This window comes from Triticum urartu, chromosome 3A, assembly GCF_056163025.1.
Source record: "Triticum urartu cultivar PI428250 chromosome 3A, HENAU_Tu73, whole genome shotgun sequence".
Lineage (NCBI taxonomy): Eukaryota > Viridiplantae > Streptophyta > Magnoliopsida > Poales > Poaceae > Triticum > Triticum urartu.
The window spans coordinates 531,860,881-531,878,323 of NC_141875.1; positions in this window are offsets into that span (position 1 = coordinate 531,860,881).

Consider the following 17,443-nt stretch of genomic DNA (forward strand, 5'->3'; position numbering starts at 1 on the left):
ACATATTAAAGAAGAACGGAAGAGGAACATGGTAAAGAAGAGCAAGAAGATTTTGGATAATAAAATGTTGGTTGCGCAGTGCCCACACATGATGAACCAGAGCGCATTAAGAATGCAACTCCTAGCTGTCTCTCGACCATTTCAGGCGGTTGGATGAAGATCCTACGTCTCCTAACCCTTCTTCTTCCTCGTGTCTGATTCTTCCCATACAGAACACCGCACGGGCCGCCGGCCGGACCACCGGCCCCCACCGCCTGTGTTCCTCCGCCACCCCCACCCCAACCCCCACCCGCATCGAGTTTTCTTCGTTCGGCGAGGCCCCACAACCACCCGAGCCCCTTCAATCGCACCAGCGAACTCCGGCGAGCTCTGAAAAATCGACTGACCCAATTTTGAAATTTAGTTTACTGTGATTTAACTAGTGTGGAATATAAAAGGGGAAAACCATAAGCATTGCGAGTATGGTGTTGAGCGTGCCATGGCGGATCTGAAGGTGCAAATCGGACAAAGGCAACTTCGCAACCAAGACAAGAAATCAGAGTAAAGCAGTGGCGATCTATTTTCTTGCTGCGATAAATAAGTTGAGCAGATACGAAAGAGTACCGCCTCTGGTGCGGCGCCGTGTAGGCATCTGCTGATAATTTGACGGTGCTGCGGTAGCGATGGCTGTTGGCGGCGTGGAAGCAGATCTAGGAGGGTAGACGGTGGCGGTGGGGCATGGTGGACGAGACGGTCGTAGGAGCGGCGCCGGCAAGGTGGACGACGGCGGGGATGAAGCGAGAGGACGGGATGCAAGGATCCCGGTCCTAAGCCATGGATGAGAGAGGTCGATCTCTTGTAATGGACGGCGGCGTCGGGGTATCAGCTCCGGCATGGTGGAGGAGGACGGCGGTGGATGGGGTGGCGGACGGCGGCGGACGGAGGAGGGTGGGTGGAGAGGGTGTTTTGGCGCCCACGGAGTACGAACGGGGAAAAGGGAGGTAGAGAGGAAGGGGGGAACCATGTATTCAGGGCGCGCTTTTCTCAAATGCGAGGAAATTTACAAACTTAGCCCCCGTTTCAAATTTCTACTACATCATAGCAACACTAGTCGGTTGGGGATAGGACGGTAATCTCGCATACACCGAATATTTGCCGACGAGAGTTTGTTTTTGGTGCCCACTGTGTGTGAATATGAATCGGGGAGGGAGTCGATTTCAGCCGAGGACACACTGTGTTTTGACGCCCACTGTGTATGAATGCGGATGAGAGGCGGTTATGTCACGTTTGGGTGAAATTACAAACCTACCCCTATCGAAACCTATAGAAATCCAGCATATAGGCTTTGCGTGTCAGGGATAGGCAGCAGTGATTTCCATCTCGCAGATTTTGGTTCCGGGCGGTTACCGCGACTTTCCCCGCTTCGTTCAAATTTTGCAGAGTGCACGTTTACCATGCCAACTCAATTCGAATCCCGTTTGTATTCTATTTCTTTTTGGGAAGGATCCATTTTCAATTGGAATTACATTCTATATACATCATTTTTTATATATACTTTCAAAAGCACAACAAAGAATTCTGCTCCTTTATATGTATAATATGATCTACAAATACAACGATCTTGAAATCTTAAGGTTGAATTCGAAATTTTTTAACCAAATTATGTTCTACTCCCTCCGTCCCAAAATTCTTGTCTTAGATTTGTCTAGATACAGATGTATCAAGTCACATTTTAGTATTAGATACATCCGTATCTAGACAAATCTAAGACAAGAAATTTGGGACAGAGGGAGTACTAAAATGTATGGATCAGTAATATCTACATATTAAATAACATAGATGTGCGTGAATTCATATGAGTATGCATGTTTGATAGATCAATTTTGGTTCGAGTATGGATTACATGTATCATCATCTCGAATTCAAATATTTGAATCCCTTTTTTGTTCACTCCTTTCACGCCCATCTCTCTCGCATGCATGCTCCTTCAGGTAGCTATCACTCTCTTTTCTCCAGCTCACCCGCACGCTCACTTCATGTTGCTCCTATCCTCGCAAACATGGTCTCTCGACATCTCCCTTGAGAAGTGTCACACTCTCCCTATCATTATAAATTACACGGTTTTCATTATCTCTCACGTCTCTACTGTTCTCTGGTATCACTCGGTACCTAAGCTTTCTTTTTCACCGCCAAACACACAGTCTCCACTCGTCTTTCACTTTGTCTTTCTCTCTATGGGATTCTCTCACACACCCTATATGTCTCTACATATGACTCATACCACTAAAATTACTCTCTCTATCTCTCCTGTAGACACAACATTTGTTGCGGTCTCCTTTTCGTCTCCATCCCAGACTGACATTATTCATTTGTTTACCGATCAGACAACCCTGACTACCGTCTCCTCTCTCTCTCTCTCACAGACACACACGCACAACCCCTACCACTAAAATGTGAATGGAAAACGAGATTTTGTTATACCCAAACAAAAAAGGACTGGAGGGAGTGATTGCTCTGACACGGACGCGACCTCTCATAGCGCATGCATTGAACCGGCGCGCCGGCCAAGAGGGCCGCACTCGCTGCAGGCCCGGCTGAGCACGCCTCCTCGCCGCGTGCAACCAGCTTAAGACTGCACCGCCTGCCTTCATTGAATCCGCGCGTGTGCCGGCAACACGTCCTTCCGCGGGCCGGCATGCATTTTAGAACACAAAAAATGACTACAATATAATTAATTTACGCATGGTCTTGACTTGTTGTGCTCGCACTGGTAGCAGGAACTAGTAGAGGATTTTCTTTATTTATAACTCTCCTTACATTTTTTTTGGGGATTGAAGTGAATCATGGTTGTGGACATTATGTATGAATGTGCAGATATCTGTGAACATGAGTTTGATGTGGAAGTTGAACTTGGAATGTCAGGCTTGCACGTGAACTATACCATGTCCAATGCTTCGTCTGTTATTGTTTGGAAAGTAATTGCTGTTATTACATGACCCGAAAAAAACATTTTGTGCCACATCAGTAGATGCATGGACATCACAACAGGCATGCTGACTGGATAAACATTTGAACCTAGCTATTATGAAGGAAATTTTGTATTGACAACAGTTTTAGATAGCAGGAGATGCCTAGCTTGCTCTGCCTCTGCTAGCTTATTTCTGGCTTCTTCCATCTCTTCTTTGGCTTGGGTGAAGAGAGCATCTGATTGCTCTTTTCGCTTCCTCAGGAACTCAGCTACATTCTCAAGGGCTGCTGCACGCTTTCTTTCAGCCTTTACTAATGCCACGAGGACACGAACAGCTGATGACTCCACCTGGCTTGTGTGTAATCCAGCATCATCTGGGAATTTGCACCTTGTGTCTAATCCAGCATCATTAGGGAACTGGCACCTTGTGTGTAATCCAGCCTCATTTTGGAAACATGATCTCGAGGTTGACCATACTTCCCTCCTCGCAGGAACTGCATCCTGACATGAAGTTACTTCTTTTTTAGATCAATACTCAGAGCAACCTAGATCCATTTAGTAGAAGCCAGATAAACATAACTCGGAGAAGTGAATTCAAAAGGAATAAATAAATAAAAATAGACTACAAGGTGAGAACACCCACTTCCTACATCAAGCTAAAAACGAAAGCATTAGGACGATTAAGACTCTTCTTATTACACATCGAAGAACACCACGCTTAAGAGAAACAGAAACTACAACATATACACATCGAAGAACACGAGGCTACATGGAAGTAATTGAAAGGGTGTTACTTACCAAAGCTCGTTTTACAGGTTCGGTGCAGCTCCTCTTTAACTTGCCACGCTCCTTGAAGATGTCCCGAATATCCCGTGTTTGATCTTCATTGCCCCTCTGCATGTTCGCACTCGTGGTTTTAAAATCTCAACATGGCAAGAAAAATATACTACTAGTAATACTCGCGCATCTTGTGGGCAACATTAAAGCACTCGTCTGCCATGTTAGAGCATCTCCAACAAGATAAATTACTCATACAAATGCATCTTGATGCGTGCAACACATGGGCATTTTGCTAGCTCTAAAAACCTTTCCATCATTTGCCACACTACTGGTTGCAGATGAAAAACCTACCCAAGCACAGCACGATACATGAGCGACGCACGATACATGGGTGATGCACAATTACAAGCTGATATTCTGTTGGACAATGGAGGCTATAACCAATTACTTTTACGAGAACAATAGCACCCAGGAAATTTGAAGGGTAGGTATGAACAAAATTGGAACTGCACATGTACTTCTAAGTGATTCAATACACACATTACCAATCGAGGAGGAGAACGATGGTCGCGGCGGCCTATGTGAGTCATGGTCGGCAACGGGAGTCAGTTCATTGTCCACGACGGTGGTACTTCTGCGCTTGGCGTCGGCTTCCGAGAAGCAGATACGAGACCATGGAAGACGATGCCGGGGAAGAGGCTCCGTGTACGATGACGACGGTGGACCGGCTCTAGTGCGGTGTACGAGGTCATCGATTAGGAAGATGCACTGCGGTGGACGAGTGCGTTGATGTAAAGGGGAGGAGCACGAAGGCTGCGGTGCCATGGAGAAGTCTATTTTGCGGTGGGGATAGAAATTGGGGACTATTCAGGTGTACTACTCTGGGTGCCGGGGTGGGGTTGGCTGGGTAGGGTGAACCTGAAGTTACGAAAACAGCCCCCTACCAAGCGTCATCCGTAGGCCTGTTCCGAAGGCTATGATGGTAACTTCCCACTGCTCGAATCAGGGTCGCGGGAGATTTTCCTGCCGACCTCAAAATTTTGTGACACTGGACTCCCCGTGTGGCATGTTGAGTGATTCGGCTAAGCAACTAGCGAGTAGTAGTAGTAAACTCTGCATATTAGGTTTGACCGAAGTCAAACTTCCTAAAGTTTGACCAAGTTTATAGAAAAATATAAACATTTACCATAACAAATATGTATGATGTGAAAGTACATTCAATAATGAAGCTAATGGTATTTATTTGTTATTGTATATGTTAATATTTTTTGTTATAAGCTTTCTGAGAGTTTACAAAACTTGACTTTGACCAATGCTAATACGCGAACTTAAATAAAAATGGAGGGAGTACACATTTGTTTTCTTAGTTTATAGTGAACTAATCATTTGTTGAAATTGTGAAATAAATATATTAGGCTATTGACTTCGAATGTAATGGTCTATACAATTCAATAGTTACAATCATTGTCGAATCCCAAGATGTATACAAAGTCTATAGTACTTCACAACATGCTCAAACTCACATAATCCCAGTGAAATGAGAATCTAAATGCATTTCATAGTTATTACTTTGTAGGATGCAACAAGAACAACCATAACTCTACATCAGCCATTATAGAAGCAACATTTTGACATATCCCAATGTGTGAATGAAACATGCAGAGAGAGCTTTTGAAGATGGAGCAGATAGGGAGGGAAAGATTGTATGTATGTGGACGAGAGAGTAGGAGACAAACCTAACGAGACAAAGAGAGAGAGAGATAGAGAGAGAAAGAGAGAGGAAGAAGTTAGGTCTATGAGAAAGATGCATACATGTAATATACATGAGATGTGTATGCATCTAGATTCTGTATACATGGAAGGAGAAGAGACAACATGTTTGATGAGAGAGCAGGAAAAACATGGACGAGAGGGGAAGGATCTCATGGGTTGAGGGATTGACAATTTTGTGCGGGGGAGAGAGGGATTGGTAATTTTGTGCAAGAGAGAGAGAGGGTGGGGGAGGAGTCAGTTAGTCAGCCGTTGTCACATCACCCTGCTTCCAAATGACCCTGCATTCTCTAGCGCGGTGTGGTCGCCGTCTTCGATCTACTCGTTGCCCTCTTTGAATATTGAGGTGTTGTGCATGTTGGGGTGCAAAGAAGCACAAGCGAGAGTGGTCTCCGTATAACCTTGGATGGGGATGAATTGTGTGCTCGGGGGAGTGTGTGTGTGTGAGTTGTGCTGCGTGTGTCTCTCTCTCTGTGTGTGTGTTTGTGTCAGATATTGAGAGAAAACAAACCTAAGGAGAGAAATGGGTATTCATGAAGAGATTGTGCGGGCCTTGAGGTGGGCAGGGGCCGGGTGAGGGTGTCAAAATGTGTGCGTTGATGCATGTGTTGCATGCGACCGTGCGAGGGACAGACGAATCGAGAGAGATGGTTGTTGTGTTACGGATGCTCCTCTCTCTGTCTCTCTCTCTCCCTCTCTCTCTCACACACACACAAGTAAACTAGAAGACCGTTCTCTCATGTATACACAACATATCGGCATCTGTCTATGTCTCACTCATGCACGATCATTTGCACATTCACATCTCTCTATGTCTGTATCACATACACACCGTCTCCACATTGCCCTTCCGCCACAACACACATATGGACACATACACACGTTCTCTCTCAGTCACACACACAAATTCAGTATTAAAAAAACTAGGGCGCACCTAAAACGTCCAAATCCAAATAAACACGAACTGGAGCTAAATTCAAATATATGGAAATATTGCAGCGTCAAGAACTTTCTGTTGGAAATATGCCCTAGAGGCAATAATAAAATGATTATTATATTTCCTTGTTCATGATAATTGTCTATTATTCATGCTATAATTGTATTATCCGGAAATCGTAATACATGTGTGAATACATAGACCACAATGTGTCCCTAGTGAGCCTCTAGTTGACTAGCTCGTTGATCAACAGATAGTCATGGTTTCCTGGCTATGGACATGGGGATGTCATTGATAACGGGATCACATCATTAGGAGAATGATGTGATGGACAAGACCCAAACCTAAGCATAGCACAAAGATCGTGTAGTTCGTTTGATGTAGCTTTTCTGGATGTCAAGTATCATTTCCTTAGACCATGAGATTGTGCAACTCCCGGATGCCGTAGGAGTGCCTTGGGTGTGCCAAACGTCACAACGTAACTGGGTGACTATAAAGGTACATTACAGGTATCTCCGAAAGTGTCTGTTGGGTTGGCACGAATCGAGACTGGGATTTGTCACTCCGTATGACGGAGAGGTATCTCTGGGCCCACTCGGTAATGCATCATCATAATGAGCTCAATGTGATCAAGTGGTTGATCACGGGATCATGCATTACGGTACGAGTAAAGTGACTTGCCGGTAACGAGACTGAACGAGGTATTGGGATACCGACGATCGAGTCTCGGGCAAGTAACGTACCGATTGACAAAGGGAATTGAGTACGGGATTGATTAAGTCCTCGACATCATGGTTCATCCGATGAGATCATCGAGGAGCATGTGGGAGCCAACATGGGTATCCAGATCCCGCTGTTGGTTATTGACCGGAGAGGCGTCTCGGTCATGTCTGCGTGTCTCCCGAACCCGTAGGGTCTACACACTTAAGGTTCGGTGACGCTAGGGTTGTATAGATATGAGTATGCAGTAATCCGAAAGTTGTTCGGAGTCCCGGATGAGATCCTGGACGTCACGAGAAGTTCCAGAATGGTCCGGAGGTGAAGAATTATATATAGGAAGTGTAGTTTCGGCCATCGGGAAAGTTTCGGGTCACCGGTATTGTACCGGGACCACCAGATGGGTCCCGGGGGTCCACCGGATGGGGCTACCCATCCTGGAGGGCCCCATGGGCTGAAGTGGGGAGGGGAACCAGCCCATAGTGGGCTGGTGCCCCCCCCTTGGCCCCCCCATGCGCCTAGGGTTGGGAACCCTAGGGGAGGGGGCGCCTCCACTTGCCTTGGGGGTTACTCCACCCCCTTGGCCGCCGGCCCCCAGGAGATCCCATCTCCTAGGGCCGGCGCACCCCCCTAGGGGGCCTATATAAAGGGGGGAGGGAGGGCAGCCACAACTCAAGCCTTGGCGCCTCCCTCTCCCCTGCTACACCTCTCCCTCTCGCAGAAGCTCGACGAAGCCCTGCTGCGGTGACTGCTGCATCCACCACCAACCCGTCGTGCTGCTGGATCTTCATCAACCTCTCCTTCCCCCTTGCTGGATCAAAAGGAGGAGACGTCACGCTGACCGTACGTGTGTTGAACGCGGAGGTGCCGTCCGTTCGGCGCTAGGATCTCCGGTGATTTGGATCACGACGAGTAAGACTCCCTCATCCCCGTTCTTTGAACGCTTCCGCTCGCGATCTACAAAGGTATGTAGATGCATCCGATCACTCGTTGCTAGATGAACTCATAGATGGATCTTGGTGAAAACGTAGGAATTTTTTTTGTTTTCTGCAACGTCCCCCAACAGTGGCATCATGAGGTAGGTCTATGCGTAGTTCTCTTTGCACGAGTAGAACACAATTTGTTGTGGGCGTAGATGTTTTCAACTTTCTTGCCGCTACTAGTCTTATTTTGCTTCAGCGGTATTGTGGGATGAAGCGTCCCGGACCAACCTTACACGTACGCTTACGTGAGACCGGTTCCACCGACTGACATGCACTAGTTGCATAAGGTGGCTGGCGGGTGTCTGTCTCTCCCACTTTAGTTGGAGCGGATTTGACGAAAAGGGTCCTTATGAAGGGTAAATAGAAGTTGACAAATCACGTTGTGGCTTTAATGTAGGTAAGAAAACGTTCTTGCTAGAACCCTCTTGCAGCCACGTAAAACTTGCAACAACAATTAGAGGACGTCTAACTTGTTTTTGCAGCAAGTGTTTTATGATGTGATATGGCCAAAGTTGTGATGAATGATGAATGATATATGTGATTTATGAGATCATTTTCTTGTAATAGGAATCAAGACTTGCATGTCGATGAGTATGCCAACCGGCAGGAGCCATAGGAGTTGTCTTTATTTTGTATGACCTGCGTGTCATTGAGAAACGCCATGTAAATTACTTTACTTTATTGCTAAACGTGTTAGCCATAGTAGTAGAAGTAATAGTTGGCGAGCAACTTCATGGAGACACGATGATGGAGATCATGGTGTCATGCCGGTGACAAGATGATCATGGAGCCCCAAGATGGAGATCACAGGAGCTATATGATATTGGCCATATCATGTCACTATTATTTGATTGCATGAGATGTTTATCATGTTTTTGCATCTTGTTTACTTAGAACGACGGTAGTAAATAAGATGATCCCTCATAATAATTTCAAGAAAGTGTTTCCCCTAACTGTGCGCCGTTGCGACAGTTCGTTGTTTCGAAGCACCACGTGATGATCGGGTGTGATAGATTCCAACGTTCACATACAACGGGTGTAAGACAGATTTACACATGCAAACACTTAGGTTGACTTGACGAGCCTAGCATGTACAGACATGGCCTCGGAACACAGAAGACTGAAAGGTCGAGCCTGAGTCATATAGAAGATACAATCAACATGAAGATGTTCATCGATGTTGACTAGTCCGTCTCACGTGATGATCGGACACGACCTAGTCAACTCGGATCATGTTATACTTAGATGACTGGAGGGATGTCTATCTAAGTGGGAGTTCATTGAATAATTTGATTAGATGAACTTAATTATCATGAACTTAGTCTAAAATCTTTACAATATGTCTTGTAGATCAAATGGCCAACGTTGTCCTCAACTTCAACGCGTTCCTAGAGAAAACCAAGCTGAAAGACGATGGCAGCAACTATACGGACTGGGTCCGGAACCTGAGGATCATCCTCATAGTTGCCAAGAAAGATTATGTCCTACAAGCACCGCTAGGTGAAGCACCTGCTCTCCCTGCAGAACAAGACGTTATGAATGCTTGGCAGACACGTACTGATGATTACTCCCTCGTTCAGTGCGACATGCTTTACAGCTTAGAACCGGGGCTCCAAAAGCGTTTTGAGAGACACGGAGCATATGAGATGTTCGAAGAGCTGAAAATGGTTTTTCAAGCTCATGCCCGGGTCGAGAGATATGAAGTCTCCGACAAGTTCTTCAGCTGTAAGATGGAGGAAAATAGTTCTGTCAGTGAGCACATACTCACAATGTCTGGGTTACATAACCGCTTGACTCAGCTGGGAGTTAATCTCCCGGATGACGCGGTCATTGACAGAATCCTCCAGTCGCTTCCACCAAGCTACAAGAGCTTTGTGATGAACTTCAATATGCAGGGGATGGAAAAGACCATTCCTGAAGTATTTGCAATGCTGAAATCAGCAGAGGTAGAAGTCAAAAAGGAACATCAAGTGTTGATGGTGAATAAAACCACTAAGTTCAAGAAAGGCAAGGGTAAGAAGAACTTCAAGAAGGACGACAAGGGAGTTGCCGCGCCCGGTAAGCAAGCTGCCGGGAAGAAGCCAAAGAATGGACCCAAGCCCGAGACTGAGTGCTTTTATTGCAAGGGAAGTGGTCACTGGAAGCGGAACTGCCCCAAATACTTAGCAGACAAGAAGGCCGGCATCACAAAAGGTATATGTGATATACATGTAATTGATGTGTACCTTACCAGTACTCATAGTAGCTCCTGGGTATTTGATACCGGTGCGGTTTCTCACATTTGTAACTCAAAGCAGAAGCTGCGGAATAAGCGGAGACTGGCGAAGGACGAGGTGACGATGCGCGTCGGGAATGGTTCCAAGGTCGATGTGATCGCCGTCGGCACGCTACCTCTACATTTACCTACGAGATTAGTTTAAACCTCAATAATTGTTATTTAGTGCCAGCTTTGAGCATGAACATTGTATCAGGATCTCGTTTAATACGAGATGGCTACTCATTTAAATCCGAGAATAATGGTTGTTCTATTTATATGAGAGATATGTTTTATGGTCATGCTCCAATGGTGAATGGTTTATTCTTAATGAATCTCGAGCGTAATGCTACACATATTCATAGTGTGAATACCAAAAGATGTAAGGTTGATAATGATAGTCCCACATACTTGTGGCACTGCCGCCTTGGTCACATAGGTGTCAAACGCATGAAGAAGCTCCATGCAGATGGACTTTTAGAGTCTCTTGATTACGAATCATTTGACACATGCAAACCATGCCTCATGGGTAAAATGACCAAGACTCCGTTCTCAGGAACAATGGAGCGAGCAACCAACTTATTGGAAATCATACATACGGATGTGTGCGGTCTAATGAGTGTTGAGGCTCGCGGTGGCTATCGTTATGTTCTCACCCTCACTGATGACTTGAGTAGATATGGGTATGTCTATTTAATGAAACACAAGTCTGAGACCTTTGAAAAGTTCAAGGAATTTCAGAGTGAGGTTGAGAATCAACGTGACAGGAAAATCAAGTTCTTGCGATCAGATCGTGGGGGAGAATACTTGAGTCACGAATTTGGCACACACTTAAGAAAATGTGGAATAGTTTCACAACTGATGCCGCCTGGAACACCTCAGCGTAATGGTGTGTCCGAACGTCGTAATCGCACTCTATTAGATATGGTGCGATCTATGATGTCTCTTGCCAATTTACCGCTATCATTTTGGGGCTATGCTTTAGAGACTGCCGCATTCACTTTAAATAGGGCACCGTCGAAATCCGTTGAGACGACACCGTATGAATTATGGTTTGGGAAGAAACCTAAGCTGTCGTTTCTAAAAGTTTGGGGATGCGATGCTTATGTCAAGAAACTTCAACCTGAAAAGCTCGAACCCAAGTCGGAAAAATGCGTCTTCATAGGATACCCTAAAGAAACTATTGGGTATACCTTCTACCTCAGATCCGAAGGCAAGATCTTTGCTGCCAAGAATGGATCCTTTCTAGAGAAGGAGTTTCTCTCGAAAGAAGTAAGTGGGAGGAAAGTAGAGCTTGATGAAGTACTGCCTCTTGAAGCAGAGAGTAGCGCAGCTCAGGAAAATGTTCCTGTGGTGCCTGCACCAATTAGAGAGGAAGTTAATGATGATGATCAAGATACTTCTGATCAAGCTCCTACTGAACTTCGAAGGTCCACAAGGACACGTTCCGCACCAGAGTGGTACGGCAACCCTGTCTTGGAAATCATGTTGTTAGACAACGGTGAACCTTCGAACTATGAAGAAGTGATGGCGGGCCCGGATTCTGACAAATGGCTGGAAGCCATGAAATCCGAGATAGGATCCATGTATGAAAACAAAGTATGGACTTTGACTGACTTGCCCGATGATCGGCGAGCCATAGAAAATAAATGGATCTTTAAGAAGAAGATAGACGCGGATGGTAATGTGACCATCTATAAAGCTCGGCATGTCGCTAAGGGTTATCGACAAGTTCAAGGGGTTGACTACGATGAGACTTTCTCACCTGTAGCGAAGCTGAAGTCCGTCCGAATCATGTTAGCAATTGCCGCATTCCATGATTATGAGATATGGCAAATGGACGTCAAAACGACATTACTTAATGGTTTCCTTAAGGAAGAATTGTATATGATGCAGCCGGAAGGTTTTGTCGATCCTAAGAATGCTGACAAGGTGTGCAAGCTCCAACGCTCGATTTATGGGCTGGTGCAAGCATCTTGGAGTTGGAACATTCGCTTTGATGAGATGATCAAAGCGTTTGGGTTTATGCAGACTTATGGAGAAGCCTGCGTTTACAAGAAAGTGAGTGGGAGCTCTGTAGCATTTCTCATATTATATGTAGATGACATACTTTTGATGGGAAATGATATAGTGCTTTTGGACAACATTAAGGCCTACTTGAATAAGAGTTTTTCAATGAAGGACCTTGGAGAAGCTGCTTATATATTAGGCATCAAGATCTATAGAGATAGATCAAGACGCCTCATAGGTCTTTCACAAAGCACATACCTTGATAAGATATTGAAGAAGTTCAATATGGATCAGTCTAAGAAGGGGTTCTTGCCTGTGTTGCAAGGTGTGAAATTGAGCTCAGCTCAATGTCCGACCACGGCAGAAGATATAGAAGAGATGAGTGTCATCCCCTATGCCTCAGCCATAGGGTCTATTATGTATGCCATGCTGTGTACCAGACCTGATGTAAACCTTGCCGTAAGTTTGGTAGGTAGGTACCAAAGTAATCCCGGCAAGGAACACTGGACTGCGGTCAAGAATATCCTGAAGTACCTGAAAAGGACTAAGGAAATGTTTCTCGTTTATGGAGGTGACGAAGAGCTCGTCGTAAAGGGTTACGTCGATGCTAGCTTCGACACAGATCTGGATGACTCTAAGTCACAAACCGGATACGTGTATAGTTTGAATGGTGGGGCAGTAAGCTGGTGCAGTTGCAAGCAAAGCGCTGTGGCGGGATCTACATGTGAAGCGGAGTACATGGCAGCCTCGGAGGCAGCACACGAAGCAGTCTGGGTGAAGGAGTTCATTACCGACCTAGGAGTCATACCCAATGCGTCGGGTCCGATGACTCTCTTCTATGACAACACTGGAGCTATTGCCCTTGCCAAGGAGCCCAGGTTTCACAGGAAGACCAGGCATATCAAGCGTCGCTTCAACTCCATTCGTGAAAGTGTTCAAAATGGAGACATAGAGATTTGTAAAGTACATACTGACCTGAATGTAGCAGATCCGTTTACTAAACCTCTCCCTAGAGAAAAACATGATCAACACCAGAATTCCATGGGTGTTCGATTCATCACAATGTAACTAGATGATTGACTCTAGTGCAAGTGGGAGACTGTTGGAAATATGCCCTAGAGGCAATAATTAATGATTATTATATTTCCTTGTTCATGATAATTGTTTATTATTCATGCTATAATTGTATTATCCGGAAATTGTAATACATGTGTGAATACATAGACCACAATGTGTCCCTAGTGAGCCTCTAGTTGACTAGCTCGTTGATCAACAGATAGTCATGGTTTCCTGGCTATGGACATGGGGATGTCATTGATAACGGGATCACATCATTAGGAGAATGATGTGATGGACAAGACCCAAACCTAAGCATAGCACAAAGATCGTGTAGTTCGTTTGATGTAGCTTTTCTGGATGTCAAGTATCATTTCCTTAGACCATGAGATTGTGCAACTCCCGGATGCCGTAGGAGTGCCTTGGGTGTGCCAAACGTCACAACGTAACTGGGTGACTATAAAGGTACATTACAGGTATCTCCGAAAGTGTCTGTTGGGTTGGCACGAATCGAGACTGGGATTTGTCACTCCGTATGACGGAGAGGTATCTCTGGGCCCACTCGGTAATGCATCATCATAATGAGCTCAATGTGATCAAGTGGTTGATCACGGGATCATGCATTACGGTATGAGTAAAGTGACTTGCCGGTAACGAGACTGAACGAGGTATTGGGATACCGACGATCGAGTCTCGGGCAAGTAACGTACCGATTGACAAAGGGAATTGAGTACGGGATTGATTAAGTGCTCGACATCGTGGTTCATCCGATGAGATCATCGAGGAGCATGTGGGAGCCAACATGGGTATCCAGATCCCGCTGTTGGTTATTGACCGGAGAGGCGTCTCGGTCATGTCTGCGTGTCTCCCGAACCCGTAGGGTCTACACACTTAAGGTTTGGTGACGCTAGGGTTGTATAGATATGAGTATGCAGTAATCCGAAAGTTGTTCGGAGTCCCAGATGAGATCCTGGATGTCACGAGAAGTTTCGGAATGGTCCGAAGGTGAAGAATTATATATAGGAAGTGTAGTTTCGGCCATCGGGAAAGTTTCGGGGTCACCGGTATTGTACCGGGACCACCGGATGGGTCCCGGGGGTCCACCGGGTGGGGCCACCCATCCCGGAGGGCCCCATGGGCTGAAGTGGGGAGGGAACCAGCCCATAGTGGGCTGGTGCCCCCCCTTGGGCCCCCCATGCGCCTAGGGTTGGGAACCCTAGGGGAGGGGGCGCCTCCACTTGCCTTGGGGGTTACTCCACCCCCTTGGCCGCCGCCCCCCAGGAGATTCCATCTCCTAGGGCCAGCGCACCCCCCTAGGGGGCCTATATAAAGGGGGGGAGGGAGGGCAACCACAACTCAAGCCTTGGCGCCTCCCTCTCCCCTGCTACACCTCTCCCTCTCGCAGAAGCTCGGCGAAGCCCTGCTGCGGTGACTGCTGCATCCACCACCACGCCGTCGTGCTGCTGGATCTTCATCAACCTCTCCTTCCCCCTTGCTGGATCAAGAAGGAGGAGACGTCACGCTGACCGTACGTGTGTTGAACACGGAGGTGCCGTCCGTTCGGCGCTAGGATCTCCGGTGATTTGGATCACGACGAGTACGACTCCCTCATCCCCGTTCTTTGAACGCTTCCGCTCGCGATCTACAAAGGTATGTAGATGCATCCGATCACTCGTTGCTAGATGAACTCATAGATGGATCTTGGTGAAAACGTAGGAAATTTTTTTGTTTTCTGCAACGTTCCCCAACACTTTCACAGGAAAAAAGTTGAGTAATATTCAAGGATTGTTTTCACACACACAAAAAGGTTCGGTGGATGTCCTTCGAGCGCGACACGGTGATGCACCGTTCGATCGACCGCGCGGCCGCGGTTCACGCGCTTGCACAGGATTCCGTATCGTGGCCGTGGTACTAAGGCTGGTCACAATGGGCAAGAACATAAGCTAGTAACTAATAAAAGCGCTGCCTAAGTCTAATGTTTACGTGTACTAGTACGGTTTTCTTTTAAGTTTGACCAACCTTATATATAAAACTAAAGTAAGCTCCCACACGTGCACTCATCAATATGCCGCCGCTGCCGTTGCGCATGCCGGCGCCCGCCTGCTTCGGCCAACAATTTCTCACCCATCACCGCCGTGTCGCCGCCATCCCTGTGCCATGAAGCCGAAGGCTCGCCCGCTCACGTCGTCTGCAGTCCCTCCTTGTGATGCCGCTGCGCTGCCAAGCACGCGAGCAGCTGGTGGAGCCGCGTCTATGCACGCAGCGTACGAAGAGGAGGACGAGCGCGTGCTCCGGCACACCGGTGAGGAGGAACTAGCGTGTCATTGTCGTCTCCGCCCGTGCGGAGGAGGCGCACATGGTGGCTATCGCGGCGGAAGCCGGTCGCGTGCGCGTCGAGCCCGAAAACCGGGTGCGGACGCGAAATCTACCTTCGAGAACTTGAATGCCACGTGGATCCTGCAATCTGAAGGAGCAATTTGGGTCAGTTGACTCATGTGAGCCGTTTGATGCAATATGGATGGCTAGAAGGGCTTCTTCCACCTCTTCTGCCATCTTCTTCCTTCGCTCCGTCGAACTTCTTTCACAAATCGATTGACCCAAATTATACTACTAGTACGAACGTATCAAGTACAGTAGGAACACAAAGATACGAGCAGTAGTACCAACTGCAAGAAGAACAGTAGTAAGACGTAGTACTAGTACTACTGTACGTACTAAAGAGTTCAAATAACGAGAAAGAACATAAACATAGGGGCCGTTTGGTTCCTAGCCACACATTGCCACACTTTGCCACACCTAACCTTAGGCAAGTTTGACCAAGTTAGGTAGGTGTTTGGTTCTAGCCACACTTGAGACAAGGAATTTCTTATGAGCAGTGAACCCCACATGTCATAGACACAAAAAGTGTGGCAAGATTCCCTTAGGCAAGCCAAAGTATGGCTAACAATTTGAGCAACTCAAGTAAGGCAAGTGTGACAAATGTGGAAAAAATCATGTGGCAACATATGGCAAAGATAGTCACAATCCAAACGGCCCCATAGTTCAGCTGGGGCCTCAACACAACACACCCTTGAAAATAAACTAATAAGCAACTAGTCCGCTTGACACTGCAGTAGAACCAGCATGAGCGACGGCACTACCACCTACTTGGAGTCCGAGTCCACGTCCTCGACTTCGTCCTCATCCCTCTTCCTCTTCCTCTTCGCCGACGCTTCTTTGCTTGAACCGGACACTGGGATCTGCTTCTTCATCCAACCCTTGTAGATATTTAAACAAAGGTAGGCATCCATTGCTGCGTACATGATGTGATCTTCATCTAATGTCTTCGACTCCCATGCATGATGAAACTCGTGATGAGGTTTCTTCAGTTTAGCATACGAAGGATCAATCATGGCTGCTGCCAGGGTCAGCATTGAAGGTTGAGAGGAGGACACCAGGCTTGCCTTCTAGAGATCGAAGGGCTGGCCTACAACAAGACCTATCCGACGCAGGACGTCACTGTCGTTCTTAAAGCCTACAACAACGAATTTCACTGTTTTGTCCTTGAGGAAGTTCTTAAAATCCTGGCACTCAACGTCGGCATGGCATATGTGGTAGACCAAGCAAATGTTATGTACGCAAACCTGGATCACGGTGGGCTTCTTCCTCTCTTCGTCCTTTAGATCCTTCTCTCGTCCCAGGACTGTGGTGTACTCAACATCTAGCCCAGCGACCCACTCATCCATTGAACTGTTGAACATGCATAGGAAGCGAGCAAGCCATGCTTTCACCGTCTCAGATCCACGTGTGTAGATGACGATGAACTGATCGCCAGTGATGGCTCTAACCTGGTACTCAGCGGCGACCATGGAGATTTGGGAGGCCATGGATTTTGGAGGAGGGTTAGGAGAAGTTGAACCGTTGTACCCCGCAAAAAAAAACTGGGAGCGAACTAATGTGAAAGGACGGGACGACTGGGAGCGAACTGTTGTAAGGTAGAAGATGGGGAC